Genomic DNA, 5581 nt, shown 5'->3' on the forward strand with positions numbered 1-5581 from the left:
AACACGATCCGGTGCCCAGGCTGAGGAGACCCAGGGCCCGGGGCTGTGTAGCAGCTGGGGCACGCCATCCGGTTCGGGGGCGATGCAGCCAGGCCCGAGAAGGAGACCCAGAAGGAGACCCAGGGGCCTCCCAAGAGGAGAGTCTCCATGGCCAGATGGCGTGGTGTCGGGGCAGGAATAAAGACCCGAGGTGACTCAGATGCCTGGCCACAGGGTTAGTCCAGCCAGCAGGGCCTTTCAGTTGGGACTGGGGTGGGGGTGGGGCAGGGAGGCAAGCTGGAAATAGAGAACTACAACTCACAGGAGGCTTAGCAGCCGGGCCTGGGTGCCTGGCTGTGAAATCCAATGGGCTGTAGTTTTGCAAGCCACTTTAAACTAGAGGCTTGCAAGGTTGGAAGTTCTGCGCCTGGAGCCAGGGAGAAATGGAGCTGGGGCAGAGAGAGGGGTCCATGGCAGCCGTGGGCTTTGAGGAGTTCTCAGCACCTCCTGGCTGGGAGCTGGCGCTGCCTCCGCTGAAGGTGGTCACATCCTGGAGAGCGAGCTTGAGACCGAAGTGGAGTTCCTGTCTGGGGGTCTGGGCAGCTGCAGCCTCCAGGAGCTAGAGGAAGAGGAGGAGGCAGCCTGAGGCTGGCAACAGCGGCGCCAAAGGGAACTTAATCGCAGGAAGTACCAGGCGCTGCAGGGAGATTGAGCAGGCGAAGGAGTGGGTCCTGAACAGGCTCCATCAGATATAGAGGATAACATGGAGACTCCAGCAGGAGAGGAGGTTCCTCATGAAGGTTCTGGACTCCTACGGTGACAACTACTGGGCCAGCCAGTTCACCATCTTACTGGAGGATGAGGGCAGCCAGGGCACAGATGCCCCCACCCCAGGCAACACTGAGAACCAGCCTCCAGAGAAAGAGGGGCTGTCCCCGCCCAGGAGGATGCCAGCGCCTGCAGAAGCCAGCAGCCTGGCCCCTGGCGAGGGGCCCAGGGGTTGGAAGAGGCGGCGAGTGCCACCGGAAGGGGGCCAGGCGTGAGTCCCGCTGTCTCTGGAGCTGGCCCCCATGCAGATAAAGGTGGAGGAAGACTTTGGCTTCAAAGCGGTCGAGGCTTTGGACACAAGTTGGGTTTCTGGGGGCCAGACAAGTAGCTGCCCTACCCCACCCTAGCCAGCTCCCCCTTTGACTGACCCCCCAATAAACAGACCCCATGCTCTCCTTGGCAAAAAAAAGCTTATAGAGGCATGCTTTTAGGATCAAATAGTATAAATATAGATGTAACAGGACAATAAAAAGAGAACCTGGACATGATGATCACCTGAATGCTGCCTCTGTGTCATTCCTTCGTCGCCGACTCCATCCACACCTTTGGGAACCCCCGGACCTACTGAGGCAGGGCCCCAACATTCCTCTTCTTATAAGGACTTCAGTGAGATGGGCTAAGGGTCCCACTAGAACTGCCTCAATTTAATCTAATCCCCTCTTTAAAGATCTTATCTCTATACACAGGTACATTCTGAGGTTCTGGAGATTAGGATTCTAACATACATTTTGTTGATTACCCAAATCAGCCCTTAACAACCAACATGTTTCAGAAAGGAGATTCCTACAGGGTTATTTACCAAACATTCAGAAGTATTTTTAAAAGAGCTAAGTCCCTAGCCCACTGTACACGCCCCTCCTGGCGAAGAGGGAAGGCCTGGGTTCCAGGCGCCGGAAGAAAACTGGTGCCAGCAGCCAGGGGAAGGGGCCCTCAAGGGGCCCCAGATTGCGAGAGGGCACAGGGCGGGCTGAGGGACCCACCCGAGTGCACAAATTTTTGTGCACCGGGCCTCTAGTGTGTATATATATATATATATATATATATATATATATATAAGCATAAGCGACATTATGAGTGGTTGGTACGATGCACACCGACCACCAGGACGCAGACGCTCAACACAGGAGCTTCCCCCAGGTGGTCAAGGCTCTCCCACAGCGAGAGCATCACTCAGCCAGAAGCCGGGCTAAAGGCTGGAAAGTGCAGCTGTGACAGCAAGAGCCTCTGCTGCCTATGTGACAAGGCTACGAAGCAGTGGTGGCAGGTGGAGTGGGGCCTGGATGAGCGGGAACACAGCACCTGGCTCCAGCTTGGGCTCCTGCCCGGCTGCCTGCCGTTTCGTGCACTGCTACATCCCTCAGGAGGTGTCAGACCTAATCTGGCAGTCCCACATCTCCCAAGGGGTCCCAGATTGCGTGAGGGCGCAGGCCAGGCTGTGGGACGCCACCAGCACTTGAATTTCATTCACCGGGCCTCTAGTCATTTTATTATTTATCACCGATTTAGCATGGTTCTCTTCTAATGCTGAATAATTTAAAGGTATAACCTGAATTTTGGTAATGATGGCCATATAGATTTTACTGCTCTTTAGTGGTATTATTTAATGGCTTATAGGAAGGGCACTAATCTCCTTCAAAATATGAGAAATATTACATCTCCCACAAACAGTACTATGTTTCAGTGCTAATTCTTTCCACTAATGCCACTAAATGAGCCTTTCACTAATTTTCTTTGCTCACTAGCTCATCCAAAATTGAAATGGGAAGGCTGCTTGTCTATATTCAAGTGCAGAGGCATATTCTTCTTAACTACACTGATGCTATCAATACTTCCAATTTTCCAACATAAATTATAGTGAGGGTCTCAGTGTTAGATTTTAAAACATCTCTTTACTAATATGAATAAGTCACTTTTACCTTACTTCTTCACAACGATGTGCACGCTCTAATTTGGAACTTGCAATGCCTGACTCTTTGAAGTGTGCCTTCCCAACCTTGTTTTCATTAAAAACAGACTATCTGAATCCACATTGGTCACTTTTCAGCCTGTTGAGATAATGTAGACATTCCTTGGGTTATGTTGGACTCAAAGTACAAAGTTTTCTGGATACGTCTCCATACCCCATTTATTTATTTTTTAAAAAAGTTTGATCATTTCTACGTATGTACATATATGCTTCATGGTTTTTTTTATTATTATTATTATTCATTTACCACAAGTAAAGGTCAGGAATTGTTATCTTTCTTTTAATTTTTTTTTTTTTTTTTTTTTTTTTTTTTACTGTTTCACGCCATTACTGCTGTGTATGTGTACTCCATGTGAGTGACATACGTGCTTATGTAGGTGGGTTATGACTTACGCGAATATTGCATTACATCCCACTTCAGGAACGTGTCAACAATGTAATGCGAGGAACTACAGTAATTGCATCCTATTGATTCAGTTGTAGTTATTTGGTCTCCACATTTCCTCAATACGTATGATTGTTGGAAGCACAAAGTATATCTTTATATATTTATTAGAGGCCCGGTGCACAAAAATTTGTGCACTCAGGTGGGGGGGGGGGTCCCTCAGCCTGGCCTGTGCCCTCTCGCAGTCTGGGACCCCTTGGGAGATAACGACCTGCTGGCTTAGGCCTGCTCCCGGGTGGCAGAAGGCAGGCCCAATCTCTCGGTGCAGCCCCTGGTTGGGCTCAGAGCAGGGCCCACTGGGATTTGGGGCACCACCCCCTGTCATGCACAGAGCAGGGCGGATTGGGAGGTTGCGATGCCACCCTCAGTCATGCTCAGAGTAGGGCCAATTGGGGGGTTGGGGCACCGTCCCCTGTCACACTCAAGGCAGGGTCGATGGGGAGGTGGTGGCACCAACCCTTGTCACGCACAGAGCAGGGCTGATCAGAGGGTTGGGGCACTGCCCCCTGTCACGCACAGAGCAGGGCCGATCAGGGGGTTGGGGAACTCACCCCCCCCACCTGTCACGCACAGAGCAGGGCCCATCAGGGGGTTGGGGAGCATCACCCTGTCACTAAAAGAGTAGGGCCTATAGGGGAGTTGGCACAACACCCCCTGTCACACACAGAGCAGGGCGGATCAGGGGATTGGGGCGCCACTCTCTATCACCCACAGAGCAGGGCCGATCAGGGGGGTTGGGGCGCCACCACTGTCACACTCAGGGCAGGGCCGATGGGGAGGTTATGACTCTACCCCATCACACACAGAGCAGGGCCCATGGTGGGGGGTTGGGGCGCCGCCCTCTATCACCCACAGAGAAGGGCAATCAGGGGGTTTGGGCGCTGCCCCCTGTCACGCTGATCCTGGTGCAGGGAGGCCCCTTGGCTCCGCTGATCCTGGTGCTGGGAGGCATATTATCCTTTTACTATATAGAATAGAGAACTGGTTCATGGGTGGGGCTGGCTGGTTTGCCCTGAAGAGTGTTCTGGATCAGGGTGGGGGTCTCCACTGGGGTGCCTGGCCAGCCTGGATGAGGGGATGTTTGCAGCTGGTCACACACCCTTCAGGGTGGGGGTCCCCACTGGGGTGCCTGGCCAGTCTGGGTGAGGGGCTGAGGGCTGTTTTCAGGCTGGGACTGAAGCTCCCAACTGCTCCTTTTTTCTTTTTCTTTTTTTTTAATTCTGGGCCAGCTTTAGCTCTGAGGCTCCAGCTCTTAGGCCTCCGCTCCTGAAAGCAGGTATCTGGTTTGTTTTAGTTCTCAAAACTCTGTATCAACCCCAGCTCTGAGATCCCAGCTGGCTGAGGTTTTGTTTAGCGTCTATATTTGTTACAATGTTTGAAACTGCAGGCTCAGAGGCCTGCAGCAGCCGGCAGGGAACGTTGGAGTCCTCCGTCACTGAAGCAAGCAAGCCTCATTTTAGGTTCAAGCTGCCTGGCTGCCGGCCGCCATCTTGGCTGACAGTTAATTTGCATATTGCCCTGATTAGCCAATGGGAAGTGTAGCGGTCGTACACCAATTACCATGTTTATCTTTTATTAGATTAGATGTGTTTCTTAGAATTATCATTCAATAAAAATAAATGCCTTGTCCTTATAAAAAGATCTGGCCTTATAATTGAATGGCCTAATACATTTTAGAGTAGGGCACCATTACCAAAGTTTCTCAGAAGAACACGTGTTGAAATGAAGAGTATATCCTGCCAACCCCTACTTGAAACAAGAGCCTTAGTTGGGATCCATCATGATCCAAACAGAGACAGAAACAGTAAGAGACATGGCAGGTTTATGTTACTATATGCCTACTAAGCATGCCTCAATGCACATTTCCTGATGGTGCTATTGATCAGAATGTGCACTCACAGGACATTAGGGCCTTCATGCACAACTCCATCCTGAAACCACATGAAAAGGAGTGTATTGGACAAGAATGTTAGCAGGGACTTTACAATGCAGAGGGATTCTGAAGAAGATTGAAAAAGGTGGCAGAACCCTAGCGAATTTGGAACAGTGGACAGATCACTGGCCTTCAGACCGAAGGGCCCAGATTTGATTCAGGTCAAGGGCACTTACCTGGGAGTGGAATAAATCACCAGTCTGGGGCTTGCAGGAGGGAGCTGATCAATGAATCTCTCTCATCACTGATGTTTCTAACTCTCACTCGCTCTCCGTTTCTCTCTGAGATAAATAAAAATATTTTTAAAAGAATGGTGGAAGAATAAGTGTATGCTGCAGGGACATGCTCCCAGGAACAAACTGATATTCCAACTAAAATACGGAACAACTTCCTGAATAATCAATGGAAAACTCACAGGAGAGAACCGTGA

At 50.7% G+C, this 5581-nt stretch overlaps 1 pseudogene across 1 annotated transcript; it reads left to right on the plus strand.

Moving 5' to 3' along the window:
* The first annotated feature begins 422 nt into the window (after window positions 1–422).
* Window positions 423–1174, plus strand: LOC308512458 (TCF3 fusion partner-like; annotated as a pseudogene). Its single transcript has one exon. The product of its transcript is annotated as a TCF3 fusion partner-like (transcript).
* The last annotated feature ends 4407 nt before the right edge of the window (window positions 1175–5581 follow it).

The sequence above is a fragment of the Myotis nattereri genome, assembly GCF_964212035.1.
Source record: "Myotis nattereri genome assembly, chromosome: Y".
Lineage (NCBI taxonomy): Eukaryota > Metazoa > Chordata > Mammalia > Chiroptera > Vespertilionidae > Myotis > Myotis nattereri.